The sequence below is a fragment of the Boleophthalmus pectinirostris genome, unplaced genomic scaffold (genome assembly GCF_026225935.1).
Source record: "Boleophthalmus pectinirostris isolate CB_2022bp ecotype Guang Dong unplaced genomic scaffold, ASM2622593v1 HiC_scaffold_16, whole genome shotgun sequence".
Taxonomy (NCBI): domain Eukaryota; kingdom Metazoa; phylum Chordata; class Actinopteri; order Gobiiformes; family Gobiidae; genus Boleophthalmus; species Boleophthalmus pectinirostris.
Window position 1 is genome coordinate 15,187,700 of NW_026571095.1, and position 12,336 is coordinate 15,200,035.

Here is a 12,336-nt window from a genome sequence, read left to right on the forward strand (position 1 = left end):
CAGCATTCTGTGGTGTTCCCTTTTCTTTTTTTTGGCTCGTATTATGATCTCATGTCATATGAAGGCCACTCTGACTACGTAAAAACGCATCTGTCAATCTGGCCTTTCTCCAACTTTTCTGTTTAGATTTACATTTACTATTACAGTATTAAAATACTTGTGTATGTGTTATGTAAACACATTGTTGGATAAACTTTTATGCTAGTTTAACACTGTGCCCTGTGGTTAAACAAAAAAGAAAGGAGTGTGACCGATCTCAGGATGTCTTACACCCTTATAATAAAACTTGTCTAGTTGACTGCATTGAAAACATGCAAGTATCTTTATTATACGCGACATTTCCATTTATTCTTTCTGAAGTGCAGGTGTAAAATAGAATTTTGATCTTGTATGTGCAAATGTGCATCATCTGATCTGATAATGGATGAATGTGGGGATAGGTTATAATAAAAGGTAACACTGAAATATATAAAATAATAATTTTAAAGTAGCGTGTGTTTTTTTTAGCCTCGTTCACTCCCCATCTCTCCATCTGTATGCGTATGTGCGTGTGCGTAAGGAGCTCTAAGCGCAATGTGACCAGGCAGCAGGCGCTCTCCCTCGCTGCTTCCCTGTCTTCAACCTCTCGAGTAAGCGCGAACCGAGAGGCGGCCCCTTTAAGAGACCATGGCTTAGTTTGTGTCTTTGGTTATCTAGCTGTATGAGTTTTAATTTCATAAAGCTAGAGAACCGAAAGTACGAACTGTAGCCGAGCACTTCGGGAACAGGGGGTCTTTTCGGCGTGGCGGAAGAGGACTATGCCGGGATTGTGCGGAGCAGAAAGGATGGATGCTGAGAGATGCCACCTCAGAAGAAATGCCGAGCAGGAGCACGGAGAACACCGCTTTAGCCCTGAACAACAGCGATGTGAACGTAGTTCTCCAACATCTTTCATCTGTCCCGGGTTTGTGTAGACAGTGGACGGGTTCAGATCAGCCCTGCGTGGCCGTGAGGGCGTGAATGTTGATGCGTTTTGGATTTGTGATTTTGGCATCATGGTGATCCTGGGGCCTGTGAAGGACCAGTAAATGTTCAGTCCGCACAACTTTAAGAAATACAGGAGCTATTATAGAAAGTGATTTGACTGTAGGCTACTTGCCACAACTGTGTGGGTGTTTGACTGTCATATCTGGAGGGTAGACCAGAAATAGTTAAAGCTCTTCTCTGATTGGCCAATTGAAGGCTCACGTGACGGCGTTGGCATCAACATAGGCAGTTGCTTTCTGTGGAGTATATTTTTCAGTACTAGCGCGCTTTTTATGTGCACAGATGGTGCCATTACACAATAATCTTAAATAGACTATATTATTTTCGAAGCCTGTTATTATTATTGTTATAGTCTTTGTGTGTTTAAACCTCTAAACTCCTGATTGTATATTTTTAAGATTTTAGACCATTAACTTTTAAAAATAATAATAATTATGTTGACATAGTGAGAGATGTATTGAGTAAAACGGCATGATTGTGGCCTCAAACACCATGTAAATTAACTGATAAATGTAAAACCTGTTCACCCAAATGTTTATCTAGCACACAGGCTATTTCAGTAGTTGTATAGCTGGATGCACATTGGCCTGTTACAGTAAGAAAAGGCTACTTTATTTAATTCATTTATTTAAAGAATTTTCCTCATTTTAATCATAAAGTGTTCCAAACAAATATTTAAGAATAGCTGTAGTTTATGTACTACAGTGAACATACATTTGTCAGAGCTGCCAGATACGAATTGGATATGGTACATGTGTTCACATTTGTATGTTGAGGTGAATTATTTTGAGATTGGAACTATAGATAAAACTAAAATAGGACACCAGTTTTGACTTTGATCTATTCCAGGAGCCGAATCAGCAAGCCTTAGAAATGATTGAATATCCCTGAAGTCCCATGCTCTATTTAGACCATGACTGACAATATTTGATGTGAACCGTTAAACAGCATCTTGAATGGTGTGTGACTGTGTGCTCACTACTAGAGTATCATACAGCTCACCTGCCTGTCCTCCATCTTGAATTTATGTCCTGTTTCTCCCCTAAACACTTAACAATAATATTTATGCTAATAACTCTGAGTGTTTCTGCAGTATTATTTGGTAGTCTGACTCGAAATACCCCGAGTGCATTTGTTATGCATTTGTATTTAAGAGTTACAGTACACAAACAGTTTAAGCCTTGGACTGAAGAACAAAAATAAGGAGTGGTCCCTAAAATAATAACTTAAAACTATTTTGGCAAATAACTGTAGCTACAAGGTCAGCCTGATGCACTTTCCTTTCTCTTTTTATTTGACTACCTTGAAAATTATTTAAATTAAGCTTTGGTGATTTATTCAAATGTAGATATGTTTTTGCATTAATATATTTGTTGTTCTTTTTTTTAAGGGATCATGTGGACCTCACCAACGCTGAAGTACAGGAGAGTCAAGCCTCCTCCAAACAAGAGCCCACCCACAGGTATTAAAGCATTGTTTTGTACACTATATACATTATACTCCATCTACCAGAATGTGTCAATGCATGACTGTGGGCGTAAAGATTGTTTATGTAAAATCTTCAAGAAAAGGTATAAAGAGAAGCAGCTTAATGTCTTATTCACATATTGTTGCTTTCAAAGGGCATTTATAGACATTTTATTTGCACACAGCGTATAGCAAATGCCAGCATGTTTTATATCACGCAGCAGCTTGAATATGTAGACTAGCCCACAGCAACACATTCAAGAGCAAAGTGGGACCTCCATGTTCAATTCCGTCATTCCTCCTTTGAAGTATTAATCTGTTTTACATAGTAGCCCCCCACAACCCCCAAACCAATCCCCTCCTCTTCACACAGACCTCTCTCTTTCATTCTCATACATTGAGCGTTTTATCCCTTTAAACACTGTGATCCTATTTGTCAGGTAGAACGTGTGCTAGGTGCAGGGGAGGTAGCCATGTAATCTTGGGCGCGCTTGCTTTATCCCGTTAGCACCACGCAGGCACTCAGGGCTCACCTAAGGCTGGGACCTGCTCATGTGGAAAGAGCGTTTGGGTGGCTCTGTCCTCTCAGCCCCTAATGCCTTCACCAACAGTCACACATTGTTTCTAAATGTTGTGTTTGCAAATAGCATCTATGACATAGCTGTCAGGGGAATGAGTCACTTAAACAGTTTTAGGAACACATATAGAGCTATGCCATTCAGTTGTAAATATTGTACACTGTATTTGTACAGATTACAGGTTAATTTAACTCAGAAATTAGTTGTTATTTTTTAATGACTTCAGAAATGGTATACGCTGAGCAAATAAAAACAAATGGTGCTTTATGCTTGTAGTGTTATCATTAACATATACATGTTAGTTGTATTTAATGTGTAATCTGTTCTTTTTTGATCAGTAGTGACAATAAGTGACATTTAAGCACCAAAATATTGTATTAAATAAAATTCTTTAAATATGGATCTCTTATGCCACCATAATTTTAACATCAACCTGTGGGAAACACTGGTTATGTCTTGCAGCTTTTACCGTACGTTTAATATATTTATGACTTATCACTTCAGAAATACTATAGATGTACTCTCTTATCTTTGTTGCTCAGCCAGTTCATGCAAATCAGATTTCTATTAGTGCATTAATGGTACCTCAGTATCAACTGTTGCTCAGTATTTATTTGTGTTAAATTTCCACTTAAATTAACTATTATAAAATGTTCCTCAATTTAAATCCAGTGCAAAATCAAAGTAAATATCTTTTCAACTGACTCTAAAATAGTACCTTAATTACACATTGTCATTGTAAGTACACAGTGTTAGCAAGGTCACATCCTCAAGGTTCCACAACCTTGGAGCTCAGTTATTCAAATTCACTATGGACTTCTTTGAATCATCCAGATTTTCCCAAGCTTTATATTAGCATATGCAAGGAGCTGTCTGTGCTGCTGTTTTCTAAAGTGGATGTAAATTATAACCTCATGTATTATATGGACTGATGGGAGATAAATCTGGGCAGTAATGTATTGCGGTGAATGGGCTTAGGTGCTGGGGTTTTGAGGGGGGTCTGGTTGAGGGTTGAAGAAGGTATGTGTGTACACTATACTATAGGTGGTAGCAGATGTAATGCAGAGTTAGCATAGTTTACTCATCAGGAAATTCTGTCAACACAGGTTTGGGTTTTGCAGAAAATAGGAGTTAAAAACTTGGTTAAATAATTGAAACCATCTATGTTAAGTAAGCGTGCTCACATCTTTTTAAAACAAATATTAACATAGGGAGATTACAGAGTCGAATTTGCTCTTGTGCGTTCCAAAAAGGGCTGAGGGGCATCAAGCTTCAGGAGCCGAGTGGAGATCTCTTTGGAATCCCAATGCAAACCAGGGCTTGAATAATGAGATGTATTTATGAAGGACTGGGAAGGGGGTCCCGCTATTGAAAGCCAGTAGTTTTGAGTCTGAATGGGAAAGAATAAGGAGGGAGGGTGTGCGGGGGGGCAGGATGAGGGGGGTGAGACGGGTGTGTGCTCAGGGGGCCCCCAGCAGACCAGGCCTCAGCCAAGGCAGCTGTGAAAAGGGCTCCCATCTTTTTCCCACGCCCAGCAAGACGCGAAACACTGCTGCAGCCCGCGAGGGTCAAGTCCTGTCGCTAATATATACACACACACATATAGACACGCATGCATGCACGCACGCACACATTACGTGCGTGTAAGAAAGTGCAAATTAACAAGCTGTCTGGGAAGCTCTGTGACATGGGGGGACACCTGCTACTCCCCCAGAATGCTCACTCATCAAGGACCACTGAGTTTGATGAGACAACAATTAGGTCATAACTTCAACTTGAACTCAACATTTATTGTGTGCTGAAAAGATGGAGGTTTTTAAATAAGTTAATATTTTTGAGATGATGGTAACAATAAAACAACATATAACAGTATAATGTGTTTATTAAAAGAACTGTAGACAAACTTGGCCTTGAGCTTGAACCCTAGCCATCCCGTTTAGCTATTGCCTGTTCCTGGTCAGCTTCAAACTATTTAAATAAAATACAATTTCAGCTGAATGATTGAAGGAAACAAATATCTATTTGAATGTTTTCCTCCCAATAAACTGTGATTGTGATTAGATTTAAAATTTATGTTTTAATAATTAAATTCTGTTCAAAATTTACAGACAACATGTCAAAGAATTGACATAAAGACTGACATATGAACTGACAAAATGATAAAGAATTACATTTCAGAACATGTTTGTACAGATAAGCAAAATAAGACAGGATATTTAGTTGTTTATGGAGAAAATTGTGGTACTTAAAAATAGCCTTTGATTTGCTAATTTAATTTGATTCGATTAAGCTTGCAGCAGAGTCAAATAAAAATAAGAAGATGAATGTGATGATTATTTAGGATATTTTACCTTAAAGTCTCATAACCAGGTACATCATTAAGCCTACTATCATGCTGCTACTTAAATGTAATATTAATTGTGCATGTTGATCTCAGTGTTGATTTGCACATTGCTGTTGCCCGACCATCTTACCAGTACACCAATCACATCGATGCAGCTCTTGTCTCATGTGAGCCACAGAGCGGTGTCACACTTATTCAGGTCCCCCTTCCTACGTAGTCAGCTCTCTCTAATTCCACCCTGAAAGACTGCGCTGCTGTCTCTCTTTAAGTTTATTAGCAGCATCCTTTCTTCTCTTTCTCCTGAGCTGACTCCATTGCTGTTCCTCTCCTTCTGCTAATTCTCTTGCTTCATGTGGCAGTCCCGTCTCAGTCTCACTCCCTCTTCATTATTGGCGCCTTCCTATTCAAATGAGTTTTAAATAGAGAGGGGACCCTTCTAATTAGTTCTGTAAAGATGCTTTGTTGTGGTCAGTGTGGCCACCAGTGTGTGCATTGAGAGGGGATGTGTGACAACTAGTGTAAGCATTGAGAAGATGTCTATTGGCCGGTAATGAGGTTTGTTAGCCGAGTGTGTATCCTGCTGTTTGAATGCGGCCTCGGCCTCCTTTGAAGGAACAGAGATGAAGAGAGCCATGGCAGGTTACAGAATGCAGATGATGTATTGTGCTCATTGTGGTTGGATTTCACCAGCAAACGAGAGGGAAGCTTTAGTCGCTTGTTGTTCTTAAAAAAGAATAAAACGTTGTAGCATTTGTGATCACACATCAAGAAAATGTAACAACGGCATTAAAGAGGTCAAATCCTATAAAACAAAAGGGCTAGTAGTTTAATTAACAGAGCCAAAGAAAAAACAATTATTGGGATGAATTTGTCGTCATAGAAAATGTGCTAGCTGGGTTTACTGTTGTATACATTTTATTAGCTGGTAAAAGAATAAAAAGAATGAACAATGAGAAAAGAGGAGATTAGAAAAAAATAGCTAGAGCCAGGTGAGAGCCGGAAATGCTGGCTGAAAGACTAAAATAGGTTAGGAAATTGTGAAAGGTAAAGCCAAAATGGCATCCTGCCGAGTCTACCTGCTGCCTTTGCAATTGTAAACTGTCACTCAGGATGCAGACAGACAGGCAAGACAGGCATCATTTGTCCGTATTATGCTCAGGTATTGAGTGTAAGCCTCGTGCCCCCACCTCCTCCCTAGTTTCCGTCTTTTACTCAGGTCTGGCACATTTATGGCCGTGCACTTGCATGTATGAACTCCCTTCCCATATTTGCTATACTTCTTTTGTCCTTCTACCTCTGTATTTATCTTTGATGAAATGGGGCAGCTAGAAGACTCTGGGTGCACATTGTAAGATGTGTGGTTGGCTCTCCACAGGAGGTGCGAGTGTTTGGGCTCATTCCCCATTTTACCAGTTTACCAGTGTAATCCTTTACACTGGCACAATGAGCCCTCAGTCCAACCACAGGATTCTATTAGGCTCCCAGAGACACTGGATCTCCATAAACACTTCCCTCCTCCATGTTCCGTTGCCTCCATACTGCTGTGCTGCCTCATCTCCGCATGCTCAGCCATACCACCTTTATACATTTCAAATCACTATCCACTGTTTGCCTGGAAAGAAATATTTGTTTCACTAAAGTGAAGGCTTTTACCCCTGTATTACTATAAACACTGGCCCACTGGATTAATTGTTTTAATAATAAATTGAATGCAACAAATAAGTGTTTGTATATGGAAAAGAAAAACTAGTACTTTGACAGGTCCTACATAGCACTGTAAAAAATGTATACCCCGATCTATATCAGAACTATTATAACATATTGACACTTTGCAGTTGATGTCATCAGCATTCCCTGGGAGTTGAAGCTAATTCGGGGCACTGCTCTGTCTTAAGCTCTGCTACTTGATCTTTTATTTATTTATTTATTTTTTTATTTTTTTACACAATCACTACAACAGCTGAGCTGATTTGTGCTGTTAAACAAGTATTTCTCTAATAACATAACAGTCACAAACTAGCTAGCATTAACCAACAGTTTATTTACATCCATTCTGTAAGTTTTTTGGCAGTGATTGCTAGGGTTATGTGTGCATTGTGTCACCATGGTAACTTCTGAACATTCTACCATAGGCATACAGCCAGAACACCCCCAGCATGATGTAACTGCAAAGTATCAACTAAAGAAATAAAAATATGACTATGTTTTAAAAAAAATTATATTCCAAAGTCATTTTCATTGTTGCTGGTATTGTGGCAACCCTATAAAGGGCAACTTTGGCACTATATGGATTGCACATTTAAAGAAAATAAAACTAATGACTAATATAAATGTCCCCTAAAAATAATACACCCAGGAATATTAAAATAGACTAAACTTTGTGAAATTTGGAACTTGAGATGAGCCTGAAAAACATTTTATCTCACATTGACACCTTTTAAAAATGTGCAGTTACTGATGTGCTTCTTGTCATTTGAATAATAATAAATGAGTGTGGTGGGCATTCCTCAGCACTGAGCTCATAGTTTAGGCCTATTGGCTGTCTGTTCCTGTGTGTGCTGTGTTTGTGTCTGTTTTGTTCCTCAAGTCCAAAGCCATGGGTCACAGCCCCTCCCTTGCCTGCTCTGTCCTTATAACATATTTCTTTATCTCCTATTCGTCTCCCCATGTGCACCCCCAGCCATGCCTCTCCTCCCATCTTGATAATGCAGCTCTATTCTTTTGCTGGATGGAGGGCTGCCCTGAACTAACATTGTCCCCCGCACTGGCTCTAGTGGGGGGCCCCATTGTGTGTGGAGGAATGGGGAGTTAACACCCATGTCTGAACCCTCTCAAAGGGGCATTGTGTGAGAATCTTCCTCCAGCTCGCCCACTCACCCAGTACCGGCTTTGGCACAGGCCACGCCATGGGCTCCTCGAGATGCTCCCATTATCAGTGCAGAACATGCACATAACAGCGAATACACTCACAAACAAGCTCTGCTCCCACTGACCCGGCACTTTCTGACTCCTTACTCTGATTTATTCATTTTTCACAACAGCACACTCAAGTGAATGCACAATCTTAGAGGATTTGCACTAGTGGGTTTAAAGGTGCTCAAAGACACCTCCTAAGTTGTTTTTGTAATTCAAACAGCTGAGCAACTGTATAATAGTACAAAAATTACTGTTGTTCTAATGGGTTCCTAATTCTTTTAATGTATATGATCACAGTTCAATACATGGTCTGTGCTACTGTTTGACAAAATGTTAATGTATGCCCCTGATAAATATGTTTACTCTACCAACCATAGGCTGAGCATTTTCATTTGTTTTTGTGTAGCCGTGTGCGCCTTGGGGCAGGTTACAAAAGAGCAAGTTGGTGTTTTCTTCCCACATATTTTTAATCAAAGTGTTAGTGTTTACATTTGCATTTGCATGGAGCAGAGGGAGGCTGAATGCCAAAGGTGAGATTTTGAAAAACATTGTTTTTTTTTTGTTTTTTTCAGATGGAAACGAGGGTGGGTGGTTTGAATGGTGGATAAAGGCTGGTGGATGACTGAACTCGGAGACCTGGTGCGGCTCATCATCATCATCGCCATGGGCTCTCATGCTCTGCCTCTCCTCTGTGGCCCATACCTCCATCCAAGGGTCTACCAGAGCCAGTGAAGCCCGAGCAGGCAGCTAGTGAGTGGGCTGGGAAGCACGAAGAAGGTCCCTGAAGGCATGAGATACCTCTAGAGCTACCAGCTTTCAGGAGAAATCAATATGAGCAGGAGCAGGCATGGCTCTGGCTGGAGTCTCGAGTGTTTGTCTGTGGCCTTGGGGCCTGGACCTCCGAAGGACTGGCCCCTCTGAGCTGCTGCCCCAGATCGCTCTGGACCTCCCAGACCCCAACAGCTGTGTGTGGTTTTCTCCCTAAATAATCCTCGAATACTGAGAGTGCCATGAGGGAAACTGCTCTCTTCTGTTGATTTTTTCTTCATAAGATTGACATATCCCCCACCTTCTGCCTCTGGCTGTTTAAGTACTGCACTGGAAGTTTGGCTTTAGACTCCCACTTCATACAAAGCTCAACTATTGTTTATTCCCAATCCAGTTTTAACATTTGACAAAGAGACATCACTATCTTTATTTTCTTCTCTGCTGTCTTGCTGTGGTGACTGTATCTGTCTGTGTAAGCAGAAATCATTGTTCATTTGATGACTCTTTAAGTGTTAGTAGTGAACCAGCAGATGTGGACACAAAATCATCAGTGCAACTCAAGAGATATAATGGCAAGTATCTTTTTTGAGTTTTAGCACCCTTAGGTATTATACTCATGTGCATTCAAAACAACCCCATCACTTCTATTTAAATACTGCTACGTTTAGAGGAGGGAGTATGGACAGTGGTACTATTATTGAAACAAGTGTTTGTGTGAATTTGAATGGGTTGAGGACAAACTTGGCCTTGAATGCTGTTTTCCATTGAGTTACATGAAAATGCACTATGGAGCCCCACTCTGGAACTGCTGCTGTCGTCACGGGAATGCAGTTTTCTTTTACAGATGGGCACCGATTTATACAAAATGGCCGCCAGTCTGTCTTTGTGCCAAACATGTCGGGTGTCATTGCCATGTGTTGCCATGTGTGCGTCCGTTAGCCGTCGTATGCAATTTGATACTAATTACATTAGCATAACCTCCAAGTGTCACAGGTTTGTGATGATAATTACATCTTTAAAGGTGGCACTGTCACGTGGCGAAACCATGATCGAAAGTGAGCTGGTTTCTGTTAATATGTGTCATTTGATATCAGGTACATGTAAACAGGCTTGATTGGTGTTTACAGGGATCATATTGCAGTCCCCCTATATTGTACCATAAGGTCCACTAGTTTGGATGTATGTACAAATGTAGTCCTGTACAGAAAATTACATGGTGACACCTCTAAATCAGATTGTACTTTCTTTCACATGCATGGTTTCACCAGCATGCTTGACACGCAGATGAGGCTTTAAGCAAACGAAAGCGGTGACTTGCTTAATTAAAAAGGGATACACAGGCCCCACCAAGTCCAGACAGATCTACTCTAATAGTCCCATTTTTATGCACAATGTTATCTGTGTACTAGACATTAACCATGCAATTCAAATTGTCAAGTGGCATATTTAGTTTCTTTGGAAAGAATTCTTCGGAAATAATTATCAAACAATTAAAGCTGAGAATGAGAACAAATATTTGCAGATAAAGAGTTATTATTGTTACATTTATGTGTTTTTTTCCACTCAGCAGATTATTATTATTATTATTATTTGTTTTTAAACAGCGTTGATTTGGTCTCCTAATGAATGCATTTAGAGGTGTTGAGTTATGACTGCCAAATACATTCACTTTCCAATAAGGCTGTTGTGACATACAGTTGGCTCTACAGTGAGCAGCAAAATGGCGGTCACGCAAATCATAGGTCCGAGTACTGGTCGTGAGAGCTGGGGTGAAAAGGATGGGGATAGATAGAAAGTATGGGGGGGGGCTGAGTGGGCTGTGGGGTCTAGACTGTGGGGTTGTTTTTTGGAGGGAGGGGGGTGGAGAGGTTATTATTTGAAAAGGGGGGAGTGTGTCTGGTTTAGAAGGAACCATTAATGAGGGACCGGGGGGGGGGGGGGTAGTTTGTCTGCATTTGTGAACATGTGTCTGTGCATTGGGACATTTGCATACAGTGATTAGGGTGGCCATATGCTGTGTGACAGTAAAGTGCAGCTCCATAGACCAGGGCCCTGGCTCTGGCACTGTCTAGTACGGTCCATGTAATCTGCAGCACACCAAAAACAGGCTCTGGCTCATTTCTCACAATAACATTACACTTAAACTACACTCAAGCCATGTTTGCAACATCACTGTTTCTCCACATTAGATCAGCCAATGAAAAAGAGAATATGCAGCTGAGCCAATGGCAATAGGTCCAAGAATCAGGAAGAGGAAAGAGGTGACGATTGCAAGTTTACCCTTCATGTGCCGGCTAGAAACCTTTGCATGGAGATAAATTATAGTGGAATAGCACAGTTGAATATTTTAGTTAAAAGTTACAGTTAAGTTAAAAATTAAATATTTGGGATAGGATTAACAAATTCTAGCTTTTTTAATTGTTGGTCTTGAATTGTTCATGTGTGCAGTGATTTCCATGTTCATTTAACTTTACATCCATGATTTTACATCCTTTTATGTATCATCTAGACTTGGTATTAGCACATCGTTTACATGTTTGTAACTGGTAATCATTAAAATCTGTTTTAATTTTTTTGTGTACCATCACTAGTGATAAACAGAAGATTTCAATATGCATGGTTTACAACTCTCCACTGCTTCTGATAGTGTCCTGAAACTGAAGTGCTCTGAAGACTCAGACATCCAGACAGAGTCACAGTGCTCTTATGCATAATGTCCCACATGAATAGTGTCGTGTTTATAGAGTCATCATTTCCCAGTCTGGAGGTCTGAGCCTGGAGCGTGGGAATGTGTAGAGAACATATGTAGAACAGTCGGCTGCTGGGGAGACGGCACTGCTAGCATGAATGCAGTTGTAGCAGGTGAAAGAGGAACCTAGAGTTCATGGGTCAAGGCCACTGGAGGGATTGTCTGGCACATGTGTGTGTGTGGGTGACTGAGCAGTCTCTTGGTCTGGTCGTCTGGGACTAGTCGGATGCTAATGAAGTTTAGGCTGTTTGAGGAGCACTGCTACCTTTTGTTGGCTCAGTCTGGGATACTCAAAAAGGGACTAGTCTGTAGGCTGGTGACTCCTCCATCATGTGCAGTTGGCTCACAGTAGCAGACAGACAGGCAGCCTAAAGTCAGACCCCCCTGCTGAAAGTGTGATTGTGTTGTCAGGAGCCTTTCCTCCTCATCTCTGCTTTCTGTGACATTTCTCCTCTGACTGACACATTGGGCTCAGACTCTTGCTGTCT